Raw genomic sequence first — 25,840 nt, forward strand, 5'->3', positions numbered from 1 at the left:
ATGTTATAATTCTTGACGTCTGATAGAGCTTGGCAGCACTCCTGATCAGAAAGGTGTGGGATGTGGAAAGCTTTGTGGAGAGAAGAATGAAAGAGACTCGGTGCAGAGTTCCTCTAAATCTGGAGACGAATATTTTTCAATTGTTCCAACCCCTCATTCTCAGCCAAATGAATGTTCATTTTGTGTGCTTTCTGGTCAGCCAAGCAGGCAGCACATGCAGTGCCAAGGTCTGCCGTAGAGATAATGTTTACCCAATGAAAAACAGAAGGATGGTCCACTGAAAAATTACCTGACATTTACATAAAGTTGCACAGACCAGACATGCAATCCAGATATATCGGGCCTGCAGGGGACTGCTGAGGTTGTGATGTCCTTGAGGGATGTCATGAGTCACTGGCTCAGCTGGGAGGTGAAAGTGCCCTTTCCATCAACCGGGTCACAGGGGATATTTTCCTTCCCAGAGCTCTAATCTCACTGGAAGTTTCTGTTTAAAGTAGAATCAGATCCTCTTGTGGCTTCTCAGCTTGTGAATGCTTCACAGATTTGTTCTTGTGCTCTGATGCATGTACTTTTAAAAGCAGGTGCAGTTATTTGTGTCTGAACATCACACCCACATTAATGAACACTGTATAATTATTGGGTGGATTGACTTTTGCTCCTCTGGCTGTATTTTAAGGATGTTTTAAAAACTTTGCTGGAGTCTGCGTACATTTCAGAAATTAAATTTAGACTGTGATTTTATTACCCTTTTTATTTAATTTATCTTAACTGTTGCTTTCAAGCTGTGAACCAGCTGTTGACTTTGGAAAAACATTGTTCAATTTGAAAGGAGCATTTTAAAGCGTAATGTAATGGCTGTAAGTAATCACTACAGCAATTATGTTCTCTGGTGTTGCACTTCACTATAATCATATTGGAGGTTGAGAGAACATGCAGGATGTTAGGGGAAGATGTACATCAAATTCAGACTCCTCATCCTCGCCATGAAGGCCCAGCACGAGCCTGCTGTGAACATAACCCTGCTCCCCTGTCTGCCCGAGCAAACGTCCCTCTTCTCTCCCACTCCCCATGTTACAGCTTCTGACAAACCAATTCCTGTGTCCTCAGACAGACTATGCCCCATGGCCTCCCTCTCCAAGCTTCTGTCTTGTGCGGTGTCTGCACCTAGCCAGAGTATTTTTCTGAGGGCCCAATCCTGCGACAAGCCCATGAGTGCCTCAGCTCCCAAGGAGTTGGGCCCTGTGTGTCACTGGGTGTTGTGAACTGTAAATGTCCAAAGCAGAAAGACTGATGTTCCACTCCCTTGTCCTTTGGGTGCCAAGCAGGGGAGCACACTCGGTTCTCAGCTGGGTCCGCTTGCTCTTCCCAGGGTGGACATGCCTTTCCTCCTCCTTTTATAGATGGCAGCTGGATCCTCATCTCCAGGACAGGCTCATCTGCTCCTCTCAGCCACTGCCACCCCCTGCAGACGTGACAAGGAAAATGGAGCTTTGGTCCTTGACTCTACTTGGGGCACTGTGGCCCCAGAGCCATGGGACCCAGTTGGGTCGTACACCATGCTACACGGGGCCAGGGACTGCCTCTGAGGCTATGGTTACACTAAAGAGCTTACAGTGGTGCAGCTGCACCAATGCAGCCACATCACTGCTGCAAGCTCTCTCGTGTAGCAGTTCTAAACCCACAGGAAAGAGCTCTCCCATCAACGTAATTAATCCACCCACAATGAGCAGCGGTAGCTGTGTTGTCAGAAGTTCTCCCGCCCACACAGTGCTGTGCACCCCAATGCTTAGGTCAGTGTAACTGATGTTGCTCAAGGGGGTGTTTCTTCCACATCCCTTAGGCTTAGCTACATACATTTTGTGGACATAAGTGGTAGTAAAAAGAAAAGGAGTACTTGTGGCACCTTAGAGACTAACACATTTATTTGAGCATAAGCTTTCATGAGCTACAGCTCACTTCATCGGATGCAGCTCACGAAAGCTTATGTTCAAATAAATTTGTTAGTCTCTAAGGTGCCACAAGTACTCCTTTTCTTTTTGCGAATACAGACTAACACGGCTGCTACTCTGAAACCAGTGGTAGTGTAGTGATAAGTGGTAGTGTAGACTTGTCCTCAGAGTCAGGAGGGTGTGTGTGGAGGGGTGGGGAGTGCTCAGAACTCTGTAATCTCCATCCCCTAGAAAAGAATAATAATGGAGGGTTAATGAGTAGTTAATGGTTTGTGCCTCTCATCTACTTCAGGTTTCAGAGGTTTTTTTTTTTCCACCAAATGCATCCGATGAAGTGAGCTGTAGCTCACGAAAGCTTATGCTCTAATAAATTTGTTAGTCTCTAAGGTGCCACAAGTACTCCTCATCTACTTCAGGAAGGAATCTCCTCTGTTTACTTGGTAACTGCTGTTCGGGGCCACCCATGCCAGGGCTCTCAGAGAAAAGCCTGTCTGGGTTATTGTCAGTGCAAGAAAAGAGAAATAGCCAGGATTTAGGATTTCCCCCTCCCCCCTTTTTTGTGTGTGCAAAAATCAAGAGGGAGCTGTGCAACTTCCTGTATTCTGGAAAATCTCTCGATAATGGTTTTTAACCAAGGCCCAGGTTAATATGCATTTTGTGCTGGGAACAGGGTGCATTTCACCTGGAGTAATTTGGGGTATGTTTTATCTTCACTTGCTTGTGCAGTGCTCTATACAGACAGTCCGACATGTTGTATGGCCAGGGATGCCTGGTCTCTCCTCTCCTTTCTCCAGGATACATTGGACACCAGGTTCAAGCCATATATTGTGCTAGGACATCACTTCCCCTAAGAGCTTTCTGAAGTAATGCAGTCAAGGAAAGCCCAGAAGGAAGCTTAGATCCAGCAATGTTCTAAACCTTCCCCTGAAAATTGTTTGGTGGCGGTGTGATGGAGTCTATCAACCCTGCAATAGCCCAACAAGGATTAACCACACACTGTGGGCTCAGGAGACCGCGCCCCCTTGCTCTTGCTGGGCATGCTGCAGATGGACCCAGAGTATAAAAGGAACCAGCTCAGCTCAGTCTGGGCTGACTGAGGAGGAGAGCGGACGCACGCTGCAGGCTCCTGCTAGGGAGCTGCTAGGGCTCTGGACAGCAGAGGCTGAACACTCCGAGCCACTGAGGGCCCCTAGTTGACCCCGGAGACAGACGGCCGCTGCCCCCGGAGGAACTGCCAGAGCTGGAATCACTGGTAGGAAGCCGCCGAGGGAATGTGTTTGTGGAGGTTGGAACCTGAACCAGAAACCAGGGCTACTGGTTCCACAGGGCCCTGGATGGGGACCTGGTGAAGCAGAGTGCGACAGGTCCCCTGCCGTGCCTACTGCTGGGTGTGGCAACCTCCCGAGATATTAGGCACCAGTGCCTGGGACAGTGAACGTTAGGTGCTACTTACTGCCTGAGACCAAGGACACGGGCCACTAGGCCTTGCAGCCCTGAATGCAAAGGGCTGCAGTTATTGAAAGGGAGTGAGCTTTCGCTCTCCCCCACCCCCCTTTTCTCCTTGACAGCCTGACATCCCACGATAGGGTGTATCAACCCTGCAACAAGTGGGTTGTTAGATTTGAGTGGTACTTGCTTGGTTTGTGTTTTGTTATGGAAAGAAAGATCCGATGGCAGATCCTGAGCCCTGCAAGAGGTGTCTAATGCTGACAACAGCTGAGAGAGCACCAGGATGGGGGGCAGGAAGCAGAGAGAACTTTGGCAGAGCCAGGAGACCAAAGGGACTGGTGATGATGCATTTGGTTGCCATGGTTTTAGAGACAGGACGGAAGATGCGCATTGCAATGGGGTTAACGATGGCGCTCATGTTGGCTGTGGAGGGCAGTAGTCATGGTGTTGGGATTGGGATGATCATTAGGGTGACCCTTCTACTCGTCTCAGTCCCAATTTGGTATTAATAATGTCATTTTTCAATATGTAACCATGGACTTTCAGTCAGAATAACCTTCCCGTTACACTGAAAGAACAGTAATGTCTGCCTGAGACGGGGAGAGAGAAAGCACGGAGTGAGTGTGAGTGAGAGAGAGAGTGTGTGTGTGTGTGTGTGTGTGTGTGTGTGTGTGTGTATGCATGAGCCTCCTTTGTGTGTCTGCTGTGAACTGAGCACAGAATGGCCCCGCCTTTGCAGACAGCAGTCCTGTGTGGTTTAAAGGTGCAGTACACAGAAAATCACAGGCATAAACACATTTACATGTCTAAACATGCCTCATTTCAGATCAAATTCCAGGAGGAGCTGGGTGCGTGATGGTGGCTGTGGCACAAAGTGAGATGGGAAAACTCTCCAGAGGGAGAGTCCAGTCCTGAAGAGTCCTCCTACCTCAAACTTTTCCCCCTTATTTTTACATTAGTAATAGAATGACAGGTCCCTTAAAGCAAACTTGTTAAGTAAGCAGTTTCAATGGTCAAGTGAGAGGTTCCTTCTGATTATCGATTAACCAGGTGTGGGTTTTTCCAGTGTTTGCAGCCTTGAGGCCCCAATAGGCATTCCTGGGGCACATCCTGCTCTTCTAAGATGCATGTATCAGCAACTTCAACACAATTCTTATCAGGAAGGATGCGGGGTCAAGCTTCCCTTTCTGTGGCACCCAAAAACCTCCTTCCCCTCCTGCCTTGGTTAAGCTAAGCCGGCTCACTTGGCTAATTTAGAGCCTGCTGACTTGGCTGTTTTTAGCAATAAGCCATAGTGGTTTCAGGCACTTTACTGGTTTGCCAAAGTCTCCCTGTACACATGGGGGTGTTTATCTCCCCTTGACCCCCCCCCCCCAGTTTTGTGAACTACTTACATGCAGTGTTGCCAATTTAGTGATTGTTTGGAGATTTGAATTGAAATTAAAACATTAATACACACTTTAAAAGCATATAAAGTGTATGACAAAATATGTGTATCTGGAAAAGTATAATAGATTTGAAAAGTATGAACATAGACTAGCTTCCTTATACAGCTGTTGTTTTTATGACCATATCAGTGCATTCATTTCGGTGATGTTGGCCAACCTAATAATTTCAAATTATGATTTGTAAGCAAAGTCTAAATGAGCTCTCCCTGACAGCTAGTGATGAGCTAGGGGCTGTGGGGAAAGGCTTCAGGACCAGATTGTATTTACATTCACACCTAATCTACCTAGGTATCCCGCAAACAGAGCTGTGTTGCCCAAGTGATAGATTTTGGCTGGGGCTGGATTACAAATCACTTGCATGCGGTGGGTAAAGAAATGTTATTCTTATTGTATGAGTAAAGGGCAGTAGAACTGTACTTAGCCTCTGCTGATCGAGGGCATCAAGAGACAGGGTGGGGACAAGTGTTTTGCTTTATAGTCTGCCTGAGTCATAAGTATGATTTGATCTGCCCCCTCCACTGTTTAAAGACAAAGCTGATTAGGCTCCATAGATAGTCTTTTGTTCTGTTAAGTGATCACTACAGCTGAAATCACTGAGAATCAGGTCTAAGTGCTTAGACCTGCTGTGGGACAGTGTTTCTGTGGCCCAGACTGCACTAGCAGCGAGGTTCCCCCACTGAGAGCTCAGCTGAAATCACTGAGAGCTGGTGGAACCTCAAGAGACCAGTGGCAGGTGGCAGCAGAAGGTGATGGCGCAGGACCATTGGTAACAGAGCATGGAGTGAATGGTGGCACAACGAACAACAGTGGCCAGAGCGAACAATGAGAAGATGGAGGAATGAGCAAGGTGCCTTCTTGCCCTCCACCTGGGAGGTGAACTCATGTGAAAGCGCCTTTGAACTCTGAGTCTCCACTGACCAAGGACAACACCAGTGTGTGTTAATGAGGATATTAAGAATGCTGGAGACACAACACAGTTCATGCCAAAAAACATGGCTGTGGCATCATTCTTTCTATTTAGGCGTGAGATACCACACACTACAAACTGGAGGCCAATGTTAAGTGCATTGCCACTTGTTCATCCTGAAGTTGAACCTGGTTCCGAACAAGACCAGCAAATGCTCACTATCTTTTTGCAAGAAACTCAACTGACTGCCTAGATGCATGTGGTGCAACAGTGAAAGACTCAACAGTTGAAAAAGTGAAGAACTCTCTCACCACATTCAACAAATGTGTATACATGGCTGATGAATGCACCAATGCAAATGGGCATCAAGTATTAAGTCATTATGTACGTTATCTTGATGTCAGTGGTAGGCCAGTAGATGCATTTCTAGATGTTCAAGTTATAGAAGACAGATTGGCTGCATCTCTAACAACCCACATCTTAGAAATGTTAAATTCTTGTCAATTGGACCCCAAACAGATGGCTGCTTGTGCATTTGATGGAGCTGCAAACTTCTCTGGAAGACATGGTGGAGCACAAGCTTTGCTTAGAGAAAAGTGTAACCTTAGTCTCTCCTATACACACTGCAGAGGCCATCTACTCCAACTAGCGCTAGTATGAGCTGCAGACTCTTCAAAAGACATTTAAAAAGCTATACATTTAATGTCTTCATTATATTCTTTTTTCAGCAAGAGTCCAAAAAGACTGAATATCTTGGAAAATATAGAAGATACACTGGGACTGAAATTCAAATTACTCCATTAGTCCAACCTGGGAAAACCTTCTGGCTTTCTCATGAGTGATCCTTGGCTGTTGTCTTAAAATTACTCCAGCCATTATTACTGGCTTTGGAAAGTGTCTACCAAGATGGGATGCATCTAAGTAGTGAGGCTGGTGGATTAATTTTGCTACTACGTTCAGAGAAGATTATTGCCATTCTCTCTCTTGTAAGTCTACTATTGAAACCACTTGGGTCATTAAACAATGCCATCCAGGCATCTGCTACAACAGTAGTAGATCTTTGTCCAGCAAAGCTTGTCCAGAAGCTACATTTGGATCAATCAGATAGCTATCCATTGAAAAAGTACTGGAAGAAGCAAAGACTTCAGTCCAGAAGTTGACTAATGAAGGCATTTATATTGAATCCTTAAGTGAAGAGAACAAGAAGTGTTTGTTAAGACAACTGAAAAAGTACACAGACTTGATTCTTAAAAGTCTACAACAGCGACTTCTAGATTCTACTCATCCTCTACATAGCTTTTACAGGTCCCTGTCCTATAAAACACTCAGTTGAGTGGAGTGAGGAACTATCAGCAATGGGGCTGCCGTGTGCTCAGGCCAGAATAGAGAATTTGAACACGGAGTGGAATATCATACGACGAATGAATGAAGATTTGACTTCAACTTCTTTTTTTATCATTGCTAGTGGCTCGACCCAATCTTTGTGCTATGTTTCCTGGGCTGAAAGAAGTAGGAATTCATCTCTTGCTACTCCCAGTCACAACAGCTACAGTTGAGTGTTCTTTTTCATCATTGAATACAATTTTGTGTTCTGAAAGAAGTCGCCTTCTGCCTGATCATGTAAATAAACTAATGAGCATATCAATTGAAGGAACGGAAGTACTGGACACATGAGAAGCCACCAAAGATGAATGCATTGCATTCAAGAAGTTCATTAACAGAGTTGTGCAAAATTATAACAAGAAACCAAGAAGGATGTAGATGTCGTGCTTCATAGAAGGCGTGAGTAGCCAACTTTAATTTGTGATGATTTTAAAATCTAATAAAATGGTCATGAAACATTTTTTAGTTTTTACTTTGGTGCCATACAGCCCACCTTCACCGTCACAGTCTCACCCCTCATTGGCCCTAACACCCCCCTTTCCCCCTCCCGTAAATTTGATCACCCCCCCCCCATTTCAGTTCCTGGGAAAACATTGGCAGCCGCTTTTGCTGAGCAACTGTTTTCACTGGTTCTGCAAGGAGCTGCTCTGTCCTGCAAAGTAGCTCATTTGTCTTTATCCTCAGAGGAGCTCCCCTGCTGCTCCTGCTTTTTGGTTTGTTTTGTGGCCCTTGGGCATGTCGGAGACTCCAAGAAGTGCAATGAAGAGGAAGTAAGTTCAGTTCCTTCCCCCTGCTTGGATGTGCTGCTGGGAGGGGAGGAGCAGGCTCCCAGCTTTTACTCAGCTGGAATCTCCTCATTTATATGCCTCAGAAACCATTTCTGTGAATTTAATTAATCACAGTTTACATGCTAATAACCCTTGAAATATTTTTATGGGTAAATAATGGAAATTCCCTGCTGTGGGGGGATCTGCTGGTTCCAACCTTCAATTATTTCATAATTTCCTTTCCATATAATGATCAGAGAGTGAGACCATGGAAACTAACAGGAAAGGATAATTAGCAGCTGCGGTGTGGACTGGTCCTAGAGCGGGAAAAATTTTATCCAACGGCTGCTAAGTGTCGATGTGTAGTAAGGGAGACCTGACTCCTTTGGTGCCACCCAGGGAGCACACCAAGTTCGGAGTAGCCTGGACTCTGCTGTTGGCTGCAGCACTGAAATCACAGCATCTCTGTGGGGGGAAGCAAGGCTCAGATTAGGGAGGCCTCATGTTGGATTCAAAGTGTGTTCCTTGGTTGTCCTGCCTGGCTGGCTGGCTACGTAGGCTTGCCTGCCTGTCAGGGGTACCCAGGGTAGAGACAGGGAGTCAGGGATTCACCAGGGGCTCAGGATTATATGGAATGGGGCCCCACAGACTCCTAAAATAGATACAGATGTTAGGCCAGATTGGTACTGCCAAGGGGGTAGAGATAAATGTGCCTTTCAATCACTTTTACTTCCCTCCTGATGCTGGGGCTGGTCAGGGACAGGGCACCCATGTCCCTCTGAGTCCTGCACCAAGTGAGGCTCGGCTGGGCCAGTGGCTCTGGCCCTGTGCCCTCCTGTATCTGAGGTGTTTGCCTAGCCCAGCCTGCCCAATCTCTGGGCACCGGATGAGTTATTATCTACAGGGTCACGCTGATGGATGCTATGGCCTCAAGGGGCCCATCCAGCACCTGGGGATCACCAGAAGTGCTCCGGTCATGGCCACTTTCTCCTGGGAATGGCCCCTAGGCAAGAGGGGAGGAGAGGCCGTGGCATGGGCCACGGGCCAGCTCTGCTGTACCAGGGATTCCCCTCACACAGTGGGAATGCTCACACAGAAGGGTCAGTTGGTGCAGTGCCTGGAGGGGGAAATTTCCAGACAACTTTTCTCTGACTCTGTTACTAGATGACACATCAGTGGAAATTCTCAGTCCCCTTGTGGAGCAGCTGCCCCCTGGGGAAGCTTCCCTCCCGCCTCTGCTGCTTTACAGCCCCAGGGACTGCTGTGAGTGACACCCCTCCCTCCACACTAACTGCACTGGAGCTTGCAGGAGAACAACTCCCAACAGGGCAGATAGGGTTGGGCTGACTCCAGCTTTGCTCTCACTGCTCTCTGGGGCCACAGCTCACAGCACAACCAGCTCCCCTTGGAATAGGGAGAGGCAGTGCACTGGTGGGGCTAGAATAAAGCAAATTCACTTGCTATGGAGAAGAGAAAAGTGCAAAGGGATCATTCACCAGACACATCTCTGCAGCTCAGAAAGGGCCTGATGCCACTTTTGCCCATTGTTGAACAGAACTGGCACTGCCCTTTGAGGCAAATGCAATGATAGATGGCTGCCCCACTGCGCAGCGGGCTGTGTGCTGGGGGGGCTGAGCCTTCTTGCACGGCTGGCTGTGGGCTGGGGAGGGGCTGATTCAATAATCTGCCTTGTTTCTCCAAGTAACGAGGTGATGGAGTGACATCCATCCATCTTGTCGGGCTGTCACAGGCTGTGAAGCTGTGGGAGGCTCCATCTGGGCACGAAGGCCGAGTTCTCCGCTCCCTGGGGAGGAGGAAGGTTCATCTCTCTCCATCCTATGTCAGGGACTGGGCCTGCAGTAAGTCTATATGGAGTGGAGATCCCTTTGCAATGGAGAGTTTTTTGTGGAGGTGCCTCTCCTCAAAGGACCTGGGAGGAAGAAACAAACTCCCAAACCACTGCAGAGAATTAACCTGGGCAAACCCTGCCTCTCTGCTGTGTGCGGGGAGGTTACTGGTGCACGGAGGGTAGTGGAGATACGACTTGCACAATGCTTTTAATCCAGCAACCAAATAGTTAATGAATTGTGAACTGTGTGTATGTGAACTCCGCTGGAGTCTGTGCCAGCTGATCACACTGGCAGAACCAGGGATTGGCAGGAGTACAGGCTCCACAGCCATGGGCACTGCTCAGTCTGCAGCTGGAGCTCTCAGCCTGGACAGAGCAGATCTCTGGGAGGTGGCTGGATCTCTAGCTGATGCTCTGGATCCCTAAGCAGCTTGAAAGACACTTTCTGGTCATCACGAAAGGGAAAGATTTTGTTAACGGCAAGACGTGAACATGTGTCTGCTAGTCTGATGTTTTTCTCATTCATGCTTGTTGTAATGATTGCACTGTCACTGTTTGTCCCTGGTGCCTTAGCAGTGGTGGGAGTGTGAGGCACCTTACAAATAACATTATTATTTTCATCCTTTAGAGAGGACTTGAGGCCAGATTCTCATCGGGTATAAATCATTCAGATACCACTGAAGTCATGGAACTACACTGAGGAAATGGCCCTGGAACAGTATGTTCATTAATGCCAGGTCTGCTGCTGGAGATGTTATAACTCCATGTTCCACACATAGCAAAGTGCACCCTTCTGCCAACCAGTGGAGTCTGTTGGAATAGTTTAGCAAGGTCCTGTTTCCAGACCCCTTAGCACACACATGCGTGTGCACGCACACTCTCTGGAATGTGGTGGTGTCACAGAGTGTCAGAGAGTAGCACTTGCTAAGGAGGAGACCACCATTACTCAGTCCTCCCCACACCCCCTGAGATGCTGGTAAAAGCCCCTCTTATTCCTCCCCTTTGGCAGCATTATTTCATTCTTTTTTCTGCGGTTAGCTTCCCCCTATAAGCGATCTTGTGTAGGTCCTGGCCTCTCCTCCATGTCCACTCTGGGTACTACTTTGTGCCCTGCGGTCCTTTGAGGAGAGGCACCTGCACTGTTCCCAGCATTCTTCTTTCAGGGGTATCTGTTGATCCCCTCTAGGACTCTTCAGCCTTCTTGTGGATTTTAATATTCCTGCCATTGCACGCTACTTACAAGACTGAAATCCAACATCTCACATCTTGTGCTGCTTCTTTCAATGTCCTTCGCTGTACACCCACCTTGTAGCCACTGGCCCCGAGCTCCTGGTCATTCTCAGCAGTGCCCTCCCATTAGCATGCAGGGGATCCAGGATGGGTTCCCCTCTAGTTGGATCCTCTACTTCCTGGACCCTAAAGTTGTTCCCCTAGGAACCTAAGAACCCCTTTGGTGGGCTGAAGCACTGTGAGGAGCGCAGGCCAGATGCTGGGCTAGCTAAATGTTTGGCTGCATTTGTTATTCTGCTGATATCTGGGGAGCTACAATTCCGACGTGTGCTATCTCACAAGGAAACCCAGGAGCATATTGTCCTTGCTGTTCTTCAGCCACATGGGTCTGTAGCAGGTGCCCACTGTCCCCAGGCTCTCACTTATATCCTCACCATGCGTCATTAACAGAGTGTATCCCACTGACTTAGTACATGCTCAGGGTGCCACTTTTCACCTCTTCCTGTCTCTCCTAGAACGCTGTACCGGTCATTGCTGTAGAGAGTTGGTGCTGATTCATTTGACCTTGTGGCCCCTACATCAAGCACAAACATCAGAGCTTTGGGAATTTTCCACTTCCCTTTGGAGTGCACATTCTGTGTCTTGTGCCACAGGGGCCAGTCACTGTAAATGTCTGGCTGACTGAAGGTGAAGAATCATATTCAGCAAAAAGCCATTCTGCTGCATCTGCTACATGGCTCCTGGAAGGAATCAGCATCCTTCTCTCTGTGCATTGTGTAGCTCCTCAGATCCTGCTTGAGCTGCTGGACTTTGTGCATTAGAGTGGTGTCAGGGATGTGGCTTTAGAAGGATTTGTTGTTACGGAATTGTTCAGGTGGAAACTCTCAGTGTTCTGTCTCCCATGTCCCTGATGTTCTAGCTTAAGGCATCTGCTGAGGGTATTTTCCAAAACAGGGACGATGCTGTCTAGTAAGGAATAATATAAGCTCCTGAAGAGGGCAGCATGGGTTAGCTGATATTACCTTACAGAGAATAATACTTTACATTCCAAGCATGTCTAAGGCAGAGCTAGTGAAATGTAAAAGAGCATTGAAGGAATTGGTAGTAAAACTCTTGGCTCTGTGATAAGATCCCTGGGTTGGGCAAACAGAGTTATCCACCATTCATGCTGCTTATCCCCTTCACCAGCAGTTTGCTACCTTGCCACAGGCTGTATCTGACAGGCAAATGAGTGCTGATTCCACAATAGAATCATAGAATCATAGAATCATAGAATATCAGGGTTGGAAGGGACCCCAGAAGGTCATCTAGTCCAACCCCCTGCTCAAAGCAGGACCAAGTCCCAGTTAAATCATCCCAGCTAGGGCTTTGTCAAGCCTGACCTTAAAAACCTCTAAGGAAGGAGATTCTACCACCTCCCTAGGTAACGCATTCCAGTGTTTCACCACCCTCTTAGTGAAAAAGTTTTTCCTAATATCCAATCTAAACCTTCCCCATTGCAACTTGAGACCATTACTCCTCGTTCTGTCATCTGCTACCATTGAGAACAGTCTAGAGCCATCCTCTTTGAAACCCCCTTTCAGGTAGTTGAAAGCAGCTATCAAATCCCCCCTCATTCTTCTCTTCTGCAGACTAAACAATCCCAGCTCCCTCAGCCTCTCCTCATAAGTCATGTGCTCTAGACCCCTAATCATTTTCGTTGCCCTTCGTTGTACTCTTTCCAATTTATCCACATCCTTCCTGTAGTGTGGGGCCCAAAACTGGACACAGTACTCCAGATGAGGCCTCACCAGTGTCGAATAGAGGGGAACGATCACGTCCCTCGATCTGCTCGCTATGCCCCTACTTATACAACCCAAAATGCCATTGGCCTTCTTGGCAACAAGGGCACACTGCTGACTCATATCCAGCTTCTCGTCCACTGTCACCCCTAGGTCCTTTTCCGCAGAACTGCTGCCGAGCCATTCGGTCCCTAGTCTGTAGCGGTGCATTGGATTCTTCCATCCTAAGTGCAGGACCCTGCATTTATCCTTATTGAACCTCATTAGATTTCTTTTGGCCCAATCCTCCAATTTGTCTAGGTCCTTCTGTATCCTATCCCTCCCCTCCAGCGTATCTACCACTCCTCCCAGTTTGGTATCATCCGCAAATTTGCTGAGAGTGCAATCCACACCATCCTCCAGATCATTTATGAAGATATTGAACAAAACGGGCCCCAGGACCGACCCCTGGGGCACTCCACTTGACACCGGCTGCCAACTAGACATGGAGCCATTGATCACTACCCGTTGAGCCCGACAATCTAGCCAGCTTTCTACCCACCTTATAGTGCATTCATCCAGCCCATACTTCCTTAACTTGCTGACAAGAATGCTGTGGGAGACCGTGTCAAAAGCTTTGCTAAAGTCAAGAAACAATACATCCACTGCTTTCCCTTCATCCACAGAACCAGTAATCTCATCATAAAAGGCGATTAGATTAGTCAGGCATGACCTTCCCTTGGTGAATCCATGCTGACTGTTCCTGATCACTTTCCTCTCCTCTAAGTGCTTCAGGATTGATTCTTTGAGGACCTGCTCCATGATTTTTCCAGGGACTGAGGTGAGGCTGACCGGCCTGTAGTTCCCAGGATCCTCCTTCTTCCCTTTTTTAAAGATGGGCACTACATTAGCCTTTTTCCAGTCATCCGGGACTTCCCCCGTTCGCCACGAGTTTTCAAAGATAATGGCCAAGGGCTCTGCAATCACAGCCGCCAATTCCTTCAGCACTCTCGGATGCAATTCGTCCGGCCCCATGGACTTGTGCACGTCCAGCTTTTCTAAATAGTCCCTAACCACCTCTATCTCTACAGAGGGCTGGCCATCTCTTCCCCATTTTGTGTTGCCCAGCACAGCAGTCTGGGAGCTGACCTTGTTAGTGAAAACAGAGGCAAAAAAAGCATTGAGTACATTAGCTTTTTCCACATCCTCTGTCACTAGCTTGCCTCCCTCATTCAGTAAGGGGCCCACACTTTCCTTGGCTTTCTTCTTGTTGCCAACATACCTGAAGAAACCCTTCTTGTTACTCTTGACATCTCTTGCTAGCTGCAGCTCCAGGTGCGATTTGGCCCTCCTGATATCTTTCCTACATGCCCGAGCAATATTTTTATACTCTTCCCTGGTCATATGTCCAAGCTTCCACTTCTTGTAAGCTTCTTTTTTATGTTTAAGATCCGCTAGGATTTCACCATTAAGCCAAGCTGGTCGCCTGCCATATTTACTATTCTTTCGAGTCATCGGGATGGTTTGTCCCTGTAACCTCAACAGGGATTCCTTGAAATACAGCCAGCTCTCCTGGACTCCCTTCCCTTTCATGTTAGTCCCCCAGGGGATCCTGGCCATCTGTTCCCTGAGGGAGTCAAAGTCTGCTTTCCTGAAGTCCAGGGTCCGTATCCTGCTGCTTACCTTTCTTCCCTGCGTCAGGATCCTGAACTCAACCACTCATGGTCACTGCCTCCCAGATTCCCATCCACTTTTGCTTCCCCCACTAATTCTACCCGGTTTGTGAGCAGCAGGTCAAGAAAAGCGCTCCCCCTAGTTGGCTCCCCTAGCACTTGCACCAGGAAATTGTCCCCTACGCTTTCCAAAAACTTCCTGGATTGTCTATGCACCGCTGTATTGCTCTCCCAGCAGATATCAGGAAAATTAAAGTCACCCATGAGAATCAGGGCATGCGATCTAGTAGCTTCCGTGAGTTGCCGGAAGAAAGCCTCATCCACCTCATCCCCCTGGTCCGGTGGTCTATAGCAGACTCCCACCATGACATCACTCTTGTTGCACACACTTCTAAACTTAATCCAGAGACACTCAGGTTTTTCCACAGTTTCGTACCGGAGCTCTGAGCAGTCATACTGCTCCCTTACATACAGTGCTACTCCCCCACCTTTTCTGCCCTGCCTGTCCTTCCTGAACAGTTTATAACCATCCATGACTGTACTCCAGTCATGTGAGTTATCCCACCAAGTCTCTGTTATTCCAATCACGTCATAATTCCTTGACATCACCAGGACCTCCAGTTCTCCCTGCTTGTTTCCAAGGCTTTGTGCATTTGTATATAAGCACTTGAGATAACCTGTTGATCGCCCCTCATTCCCAGTATGAGGCAGGAGCCCTCCCCTCACAGACCTTCCTGCCTGTGCTTCCTCCCGGTATCCCGCTTTCCCACTTACCTCAGGGCTTTGGTCTCCTTCCCCCGGTGAACCTAGTTTAAAGCCCTCCTCACTAGGTTAGCCAGCCTGCTGGCAAAGATGTTCTTCCCTCTCTTCGTAAGATGGAGCCCGTCTCTGCCCAGCACTCCTCCTTCATGGAACACCATCCCATGGTCAAAGAATCCAAAGCCTTCTCTCCGACACCACCTGCGTAGCCATTCGTTGACCTCCACGATTCGACGGTCCCTACCCAGGCCTTTTCCTTCCACGGGGAGGATGGACGAGAACACCACTTGCGCCTCCAACTCCTTTATCCTTCTTCCCAGAGCCACGTAGTCCGCAGTGATCCGCTCAAGGTCATTCTTGGCAGTATCATTGGTGCCCACGTGGAGAAGCAGGAAGGGGTAGCGATCCGAGGGCTTGATGAGTCTCGGCAGTCTCTCCGTCACATCACGAATCTTAGCCCCTGGCAAGCAGCAGACTTCTCGGTTTTCCCGGTCAGGGCGGCAGATAGATGACTCAGTCCCCCGGAGGAGAGAGTCCCCGACCACCACCACCCGCCTTCTCCTCTTGGGAGTGGTGGTCGTGGAACCCCCAACCTCAGGACATCGCATCTCATGCCTCCCAACCAGCGGAGTCTCCTTCCGCTTTCTCCCCCCAGACATATCATCTGGTCCACTCTCCGCATTGGTACCTGTGGAGAGAACATGAAAGCGGTTAGTTACCTGTGTCTGTGTTACTGGAACCCGGACATTCCGCTTACCTCTTCTGGAGGTCACATGTTGCCAAGCTTCTTCACTGGCCTCTTGGCTCCTCTGTGCAACCTGCTCTACATCTTTAGAGCTTTGTGCCCCTAGAAGGCTATCCTGAGTTTGGTCCAGAAAATCCTCAGTCTCTCGTATACAACGCAGGGTCGTTACCTGTTGCTCCAGACCTTCAATCTTCTCTTCCAATATGGAGACCAGCTTGCACTTCGTACAGACAAAGTCGCTTCTGTCCTGTGGAAGAAAGACAAACATGGCACATCCAGTGCAGGTCACAACAGCTGAATTCCCCCCTTCCATATCACCTACCTACTACGGAGCTTCCTCAGAGACGTTGGCAAGATGTAAGCCTCACTGGGCTCACTCCAGGCGAACTCCCAGGCAAACACACGCTCGGATACTTCCTCAGCAAGCAAACACACACACTCGGATACTTACCAGTCCCAGGCAAACTCCTGCTGTGAGCTGCTCTGCTGTCCCCGCTGCTCCGCTGCCGCTCAGCTGGTTCGCGAGGCTCCGGCTATTTTTAAACAGCCAGGCTTCCCTGACGCAAACACACAGACACCCTAATGCCCGCCCCCTGCAGGCTAGCAGCCAATCAGACACTCACTCAGGCTCCCTCCCAGCAAACACACGCTCGGATACTTCCTCAGCAAGCAAACACACACACTCGGATACTTACCAGTCCCAGGCAAACTCCTGCTGTGAGCTGCTCTGCTGTCCCCGCTGCTCCGCTGGTTCGCTGCCGCTCAGCTGGTTCGCGAGGCTCCGGCTATTTTTAAACAGCCAGGCTTCCCTGACGCAAACACACAGACACCCTAATGCCCGCCCCCTGCAGGCTAGCAGCCAATCAGACACTCACTCAGGCTCCCTCCCAGCAAACACACGCTCGGATACTTCCTCAGCAAGCAAACACACACACTCGGATACTTACCAGTCCCAGGCAAACTCCTGCTGTGAGCTGCTCTGCTGTCCCCGCTGCTCCGGCATACACATACAATATGTGCTGTCTGTCTGTCCTACTCCTTGCTCCAGCATGATGGGAAAACAGTCGGAAACCCCGCCTTTTAGTAAAGTTGAGCTTCCTGGAATGTATTTCCCACCATATTTTATGATCTTCTATGTTTGCTCTTTACTCCCTCCCTTTCAGGGCCAGTTATGCCTATGGCTCACACCTGGGCACGCTACAAAGAGCCATTTGACAAGAAGTGTGTTTATCAGCAGCACTCGTACAATGGTTTCTAATAAAACAGAAACACGGCATATCCACTTCCATTTACTTAACTGCTTGTCACCATTTCCCAAACAGCCTGCTCCAAGTGGACTTTCTCTTAAAACGGTTGGTTTCTCTTTTCTGTGTTACGAATACGCGACAGACTGCATCAGTGGAACGTTATGGCTGCACTGTTAAAATACAAAGTCAGGAAATGTAAAAGTTAAGGTTCCAACAGCAACATTAACCTGGCTGCATGCACGTTCTATTTACAACAGACAGGGGCATAGTAAACTACACATCCCACCAGAAAAACTGGGACAGAAAATACTGCATTAGAGTAAACGCTGCGGGAGGAATCCTGTGGCCTTTGATGTTTGTTCTTTGCACTGGTGTTTTGTGTATTTAATAATAGTTGCTTGGGGCTCTGCAGTTTACTCCTAGCTGAGGTACAAAGGGTGGGGTGAGTCTCTTTGCTGTTCCTATCATTTGCCTGCAGACCCTGTTCAGTGGCTTCCATTGCTATGCCTGTATCTTGGAGATAGAAGTGCTGGCTCCAGTAGTATTTTCCATGTCACTCATTTTCAAGGGTTGTGTGCGCTTTTACTGTGTGTTTCAAGGAGGTCTGTCCAGCCGCCCTCATGCATCTTGTCTCAGCAAGCAGTCTCTGGCCTGGTAGGCGGGGTGAGAAGCGTTGCAGTGATGTCCCAGTTGGACAGAGAGAGCCTGGTATAAGTGGGAAGAAATTCAGTCCCCACATGTCCTTTGTCCTGCACATGGATCAGGGCTATTGTCTGTACTCAGGACAGGGCGGTGTCCAGGCACAGGTCCCAGTCACCCTCCTGCCCCAAGCCCTGGGAAAGCCCACTCTCCATAGGATGGAAGAGATGTTGATAGGTAGGGGGGATGGCAAAAGCTGGCAGTGCAGCTGCCGTGAGCAGGGCTGGCTCTAGGTTTTTTGCCACCCCAAGCAAAAAAATTTGCCACCCCAAGCTCTGAGAGTGCAAGTGCCCAAGCAAAAAAAAAAGTAGCTCAGTAGCTGATCAGCAGTGGAAGGCTACTAATAAGGTGGGCTTCTCTTTCTTGATCCAACATTTGTCTTTTGCTCTCTTGTCCTCAGAGGCTGAGCAGAATCCTACAATAAACAAATAGCCTCCATCTTTGTTGAGAAGGGATATCGGCAGCCAGGAGACAAAGCTGCTCAGAGCCACAGAATGAAGAATTTGGCTCTTGTAGATGCTAATTAACCAGTAACATATTAGCCAAGTCTTGCATCTTTCCCATAGCTCTTATACTTCTCTTATCTTTGCATTTATCTCTATCTCCCCTCTGGTTAGGAATCTACCCAGTTCATCAGACAAGTTTTGTGTCTTCAGGTTTGTGACCACGTTATTGACGAGTAACTGAAGGCACGTGATGTAGGAGGGGGGTGGCATTTGGACCAAGTTCTCCACCATCTGTACAGTCTGCCTCAGACAACAATGAAATTGTTGCATTCAGATTAGCTGTAGAGCAAGGGTGGTGATTGGTGAGTTACCTCTGATATCACAATGGTCTAGGACTCTTGGCATGGCCTAGGGACATGCCTTTCTGCAGCCATACACCACATGGGTGTAACTCATAGAAGCAAAATGGGTGAGAACTTAAAAAATGGATGGTAACAGACAGCAAATCCAAGTGATGACTGAGCCTGGTGATATTCTAAATAAAAGAGCCCTCAAACATGCTTGTACCTGTTTCTGTCCCTCCACATTGACTCAACAGACATTCTAGGCTTCAGAGTGACAATCCTGGAATCTTACTGCATAGATTAAGTGCTGACAACGTGCTCAGTTCTGTGCAAGACTAAATAGAGTCCCTGCCCCAAGGAGCTTACAATTTAAAAAAATATAAGATGCTTTTTCACTGAGAGACTAGTCACCTGGGAGACCCAGACGAAGGGGTTATTTCAGTTAATTAATCCCCTGACTTGGGGAATGACTTTCCTCCTCAACATCAGAAGCAGAGATGGACATACACTTACATCAAGCCCATAATGCTAACCTGCAGGGGAAATCCTATAGAAGAACTTTAGCTCATTTGGTATTACTGCGGATGGCCTATTACAAGTAATACAAGTGGGAATCACAATGATTAGGCCATTATTGTAATGAGTTTCCCAAGAAGGATAATGACAGTTTGTATACCTTACAGATTTCATCCATTAGCTTCCGTGTGCCAAGCAGCTTGGGCACCTTACTGCAGAAAGTGGGGATTCTCTCCTGCCCTTCCAGGCTTTCCAGCCATGAAGTTACACAGCGTTCATCCCTATTCAGACCGTGCTTAGCCACAAAGCCACAAGATGGCGAAGAGTGGGGCGAACAGAAGAGAAGGTGCCTCAATCCAGGTGCTTGTGTTGTCCTCACGAACCATTTTCATGCAATTATGGACAGCTGGGTGAGTTGCATGCCCTGGCTGTTGTCTGCCCAGCACAGAGTAGATTTCCCTGCCTCGTGATTTGGGTAGCAGGAGAGGATTCTATCTGAATGTGAGTTACTGGCTCTGGAGTACTTTAGATTGTGACAGTATCACAAGAACCAAGTATGTGAGTCTCTGCTTTCCATCTTTCCTTACAGCTCCTGGAATAGCCATAGTCAGGAATACCCCATTCACTGGGAATGTCTGAGCCCAGGGTTTCTACAGCGCCTGCCCTCTCCCACTCTCAAATGGTGATTGAAATGAGTAAAACAAAGATCACATGAGAGAGAATACAGCACACTCATGAAACTGCAACACGTCTGCCCGGGAAGCAAACAGAGTAAGAGGAGAAGGCATCCAGTTCTCCTCGTCCAGCTCTTAAGCCTGCACCACAATTACCGTGTCTTTGTTATGCACTGATTGTGCTTGGCCGTGTATGAAACACATGGTTGCTGCCCCACAGACCTTACAGTCTGCATAGTTATGGACCAAACCCTCCTGGGGGACAGCAGCAGGCTTGGAGTTTGGGTGTTCTTGCAGAATACTGTTCAGCCAGTGCAGTACCCACTTGCTCAGAAGAAAGCTGATGCTCACTCTGCTCATAACTGACCTAGCACCGAAGATCATGTATGTGAGTTTCTGGGAAGCTCTTGACTGTGGAAGTGAGGTCAGAGGAAAGGGAAGAGATGCTCTTTCCTATGCTGTGTCGCTAGGCCCAGCATTTTTGGGAGTGAAGAGATCAAAGTGCAGTTCTGTCACATTGTTGGCATAACAGCCTGTGCAGCAGCACACAGTACAAATGTGAGTCTGTTCTGTTCTATAGAGAGAACAGTGTACTGTGTCTAAGTGAAGGAAGCCCTAGATCCTTTCCAGACCCCCAGCCTGTATTTCAGAGGTGAGCTACCTGCCTGTAACACCTTATCATCCTGGTAGCACATTCTCTTTCCCATCTGCAATTGGTTAGCTAAACAAGCAGTCTCTATCCCTGCTGCCCAGCTTGGCAAGGTGTGATCACATTACCATTATTCTCAGTTTTACAATCAATTAAAAAATTAAATCAAAGGGCTGGTGTTAGTATAAGCTGGAAAGAAATGAGAACAATTTCAAAGAGTGTTTTAAACACTGCATTTTCATTATAGACATCTCAGCTGCTTTTCTCTCAGCCAGGATCATTTGTTCCAGCTCCTATGTGTTTTGCATGCTGAGGCCTGGCAGCTGACAAGGGGGAGCATGCCATGGAAATATTGGGCAAGTGTCACTCACTGATTCCTGCAGCAGATCATGGTTGAATAATGAGTTAAAAATCCTGGACTGATGATGTTGCCTGATAACATGAAGCATCCAAGGTGTCAGTCCTTGTTGTCTTTTTTGGGTGTAATGAGCTGAAGTAGCTGTGTACTCTGTGATAAACCCCTCCCCACAGAGCCATGCAAGTCCCTTGGCTTTACACAATAGGGAAATGAGTTTGAATCAAGTTTCAAGATCAAAGTAGCCAAACAAAACCTTATGGCTGCAGATTCCCTGTGACTCTCCATAGCGCTTTTGATTCTGGACTGGGGTGTATGCAGCTGCAGTATGCAAAAGGTCCTGAATCTAGCTATATATTATTAAAAGTCTATTTTTGTGGGAATCCCCCAATTTCCTTTCCTGTCACCACAACCCTCAGGCCCTAAGCAACAGCAAAGCTCTGTAAGAATCCCCAAGCCCCCTTCAGAAGAAGTGCTGTGCCCAAATGCAACCCCACAGACCTGCACTATTCTTCTGTCCAGCAGCTGCTACCACACTAACAATGTCAGCCTGTGGGAATGGACTAGATGTCACTCAGAAGTGGCAGATCTTTTCCACCTCTGACTCCTATAATTTGGATGCCCAACAATGGAGCTGGCCATCTCGATAACACAGTGTCCCAGGGGTTAATGTGGTAGCCTTGTTAGCCCAGAAAGCAGATATTACCTACCTTTCAGGTCCACAAATACATTTATTTATGAGCAAAACACCCATCTGTACCTTTCTGTTTTATTTTAAATACCCCCAAAGCATGAAGGGCAACTGGTAATCTGTATTCCAGCAAGGCTGTGCTTTGTTTCTTTGCCACTTGAATGCTTAAAGAAGACACTTGTAGTTTTTGCAGATATGTTCAGGTGAGCTGTTCTTGGAGAGTGGATTCAGGCCATGAATCCATCCAGAGTCCCAGGGGTCTTATGGTCAGGTGCAGAAATGGAAAGTAATGCAGGTCAGTAATAATTAACTACCTACATTCTGAGCACTGTCCATCTCATTTACTGTAATTATTGCTTTGCTTATTGGTTATGCCCTGTCCTTTGAAAGATTTTGTTATTGGGATTTTTCATATTCAGTTTTGCATATTTTTTACCTACGGGGCATGTCAAACTCAGCGGTAACTCCAAGTGTAAGGCCAACCTCTGTGACATGGCTGTTGCTAGTTCCAGTAGGAACCTAGCTGGCGGACCCAAAAGGTTTGTGACTAGAGAACTGTAAGTCTTAGAAGGTTTGGGTGTTTGATGTTATTCTTTATGAGGAATGCTGGCTTTGCTTAGCTTTCCTCTCGTCGCTTTCTGACCCTTATTGCTTTCTTGGAGAAGGAAATGGCTTATTCATTTCTAGATGAACTTGGTCCCTTCTGAGAAGTGAAGAATTCTGCACAATGCAGCACAGATTAACTAGAGATCTCTGTTGGGGAAATCAAATGAAATGTCTTGACTGACGATAAAGACATCTGGGAATTTTTTGTGTCATCTTGCTTAAGCATGTTGGGTCTGTTGTCATCCTCTAACAATCAATATGCTACTTGCAGTTCTTTTCTTTTGTTTTTTTTTAATCAAATGAGACTATGAGAATGCAGCCAGTTCCTTTCAATGGATGTTGGGGCAGAGCCACAGTTGGAACAAATTGTTGTAACTCCACTGAATTCAATGGGGCGAGGGTGATTGACACCAGCTGAGAATCTGGCTCTGCTTTCACTTTCCTGCACTCCTGCTTTGCTCTGCACTGGTTTAAAGTGAGGACAGTCAGATTTTTGCCCTGTGTGGATTAAATCACTCACACTAAATTAGTTCCGTTTTGGGTTGATGAAGCAGCAGCACAACCTAAAAGCAGAAGTTCAGAAGGTTAATAATAATGATTCTTAAAGCATGGTCCTCCCCTCCACATCCTCCTGGTGCTGCACAAATGGAATTAAAGGAGGGTAATACATTGTACAATGCAACAAGAGCATTATAACCAAACTGGCCCTCTCTAACTCTAATGCTGAAAATCCAAGGGGATTTAATGCAAAAACATAAAGGGGAAGGGAAGGATGTAAATAGGGGCTGAGTCATTGTGATGGAACAAGGGCTAAGGCATCTTTAAAAGCATGGAAGGAAGGATGAGATGGACGCCAGGAAGACCCACGCCTGCTGCAACAAAAGGACAGTGTGGTGAGATCCTGAAAAGATAGGCAGTGTCAGAGCTCAGAGTCCCATCAGAGGAGGCTGAAGGAGGCCAGAACCCACATGGTCAGGACTCTAGTGATTCTGCAGCCTTTTCCCTGTATCGATTCCTGCTTTTCCTGCTATTAATCACCTGCTTCCCAGCAGCCTCAGGAGTGATGGATAGCACCTTCCTACACCAGGGCTCAGCCACTCTGCTGTCTACAGCCCCTGCCCAAGTCGCCCATAAGCCTGGAGGGAGAGAGCCCTGTGACTGGCACAGATGGTGGGGGAGGCCTCACTGCAGGTACCCTTACCGTCTGTGGCCCTAGCAGGAGGCAGACGGAATCAGTGCGTGCCAGACACACATGGGCCGAAGCTTTTGGTGCCAGAACTCAGGAGCTGTCACAGCTTTGGCTATAACCTGGCTCATTAGCAAAAATTGTCAGGCAGTTTCTGAGTGGAGCCCAGGACAATAATTACAAATTCTATCACCCCAGCATGACGCCTGAGGCCAGGGAGGAGAGAAAATCTCCCCCAGGCTGCAGAGTAGCAGGAGCATCACTCTGTGCCTGCAGCAGCCCACACAGCCAGTGCACTCCTCTGCTGTGGGGCAGATGAATCTAGTAGGCCTGTGCTTCCTCCAGGACTTCCACGGACCTAGATCGTGCAGGGAGCCCTCCTGCAGGAACCCTGGGAGAAGACCCACGTGTCGTGCCCAGCCATGTGGGTGCAAGGGAAAAAGGAGAGGCTGTGGGAAGAGGAACAGGCTGAAGTCAGCAGAGCAGCTGCAGCAACAGTTTAACTAGCAACCTTCGGACACTGATGATGTCATAAAGAAAAGGAGTACTTGTGGCACCTTAGAGACTAACAAATTTATTAGAGCATAAGCTTTCGTGAGCTACAGCTCACTTCATCGGATGCATCGGAAATCGATGAAGTGAGCTGTAGCTCACGAAAGCTTATGCTCTAATAAATTTGTTAGTCTCTAAGGTGCCACAAGTACTCCTTTTCTTTTTGAGAATACAGACTAACACGGCTGCTACTCTGAAACCTGATGATGTCATGTGACCCCAAACCTTCTATCTCATCTGCTGATTGGCTGCTGGCTCCAACGAGCCCCTCCCAATCACAGCTTGTTCACATCAGCCTAGTTCCACCTGCCCCCCGTGGCCTGCACCCTCCTCCAGACCTCTTCATTTGTTCTTCTTGGAGCGAATCCCTCCCAGCCATGTGCTGCCGTAACTCAGTAAAACCCATGCAGAGATGAGATAAAAGACCAAACCTGGAGTAGGGCTGCCACCTTTCTATAGCACAAAACCAAACACCCCTGCCTTGCCCCTTTTCCCCACCCATGCTCGCTCCATTCCCCCTCCTTCTGTCACTCACTCTCCCGCACCCTCACTCACTTTCACCCAGGCTGGGGCAGGGGGTGAGGGTGCGGGAGGGGTGAGGATTCTGGCTGGGGAGTGTGGACTCTGGGGTGGGGCTGGGGATGAGGGGTTTGGGATGAAGGAAGGGGCTCCACACTGGGGCAAGGGGTTAGGGAGCAGGAGGGGTGTGAGGGCTCTGGCTGGGGGTGTGGGCTCTGGGGTGGTGTCAGATATGAGGGGTTTGGAGTGCAGGAGGGGGCTCAGGGCTGGGGCAGGGGGCTAAGAGGGTGCAGGGTCCAGGAAGGAGGGGACTCTGGCCTGGCTAAGGGGGTTGGGGTGGGGAAGAGGGTTTAGGGTGTGGGGTCCTGGTGGTGCTTACTGTGGCTCCTGGAAGCGGCTGCCAGGTCTCTGCAGCCCGTGGACATGTGGGCAGCCTGGGAGACTCTGTGTGCTGCCCTTGCACCTACAGGCGTTGCCCCCGCAGCTCCCATTGGTCGTGGTTCCTGGGGTCTAGGGGCCAATGCGTCTAGGGACGTGTCAAAGTGCAGGGACCTGGTGGTCGCTTCTGGGAGCTGCATGGTGCTAGGGCAGGCAGGGAGCCTGCCTTAGCCCTGGGCACCCATTGACTAGACTTTTAATGGCCCGGTCAGCAGTCCCTTTTCGACTGAGCGTTCCGGTCAAAAACTGGATGCCTGGCAACCCTAACTTGTGGAGTCTGCATGATGCTTCCAAACCAGTGCCCTGCTTGTATGTTCCAGCCCTTCCCCTCCTGGGTCTGTTTTGACTAGTCAGACTAAGCTCTTTGTGGCAGGGACTATCTCTCACTGTGTCTTTGCAGCATCCCACTATGGGGCCTGAACTTTGTTGAGGCCTCTCGGTGGTACCCTAATGCAAATTAATCAGTCAACATCTGGTGTAGGCCTCCACGCAACCCCAGAGGAGGGGGCAGGAGCTGGCCCTAAAAAGTGACAAATTGCAGAAAATTAGCACTTTCCTTGTGAAGTGCAAAGAAGCTTGTCTCATTTCACCAGAGCAGGGTGGGCAGAGCCCCAGGGCGATTCCCTGCTTGGGCAGGTAAATGCTCCTAGGGCTGGCTTGACTAGGAAAGGAGGTTTCAGAGTAGCAGCCGTGTTAGTCTGTATTCGCAAAAAGAAAAGGAGTACTTGTGGCACCTTAGAGACTAACAAATTTATTTGAGCATAAGCTTTCGTGAGCTACAGCTCATCCGATGAAGTGAGCTGTAGCTCACAAAAGCTTATGCTCAAATAAATTTGTTAGTCTCTAAGGTGCCACAAGTACTCCTTTTCTTTTTAGGAAAGGAGGGTGAGCTTAGGAAGGGTATAGCTAACAGATTTGATTCGATTCAGGTTCTGTGAGGCTGTGTGCCCCACACAAGCACTGATTGGATTAATGGGAGCCTGAGTGGCCAATTATGTT

At 48.3% G+C, this 25,840-nt stretch overlaps 1 long non-coding RNA gene across 1 annotated transcript; it reads left to right on the forward strand.

Annotated features, from left to right (window-relative positions):
• Positions 1-18,174: 18,174 nt before the first annotated feature.
• On the forward strand, positions 18,175-22,871 carry LOC119862751. The gene is made up of 2 exons (XR_006274713.1): positions 18,175-18,213; positions 19,339-22,871. It is a non-coding gene; the product is annotated as an uncharacterized LOC119862751 (long non-coding RNA).
• Positions 22,872-25,840: the final 2,969 nt, after the last annotated feature.

The sequence above is a fragment of the Dermochelys coriacea genome, chromosome 10 (assembly GCF_009764565.3).
Source record: "Dermochelys coriacea isolate rDerCor1 chromosome 10, rDerCor1.pri.v4, whole genome shotgun sequence".
NCBI lineage: Eukaryota > Metazoa > Chordata > Testudines > Dermochelyidae > Dermochelys > Dermochelys coriacea.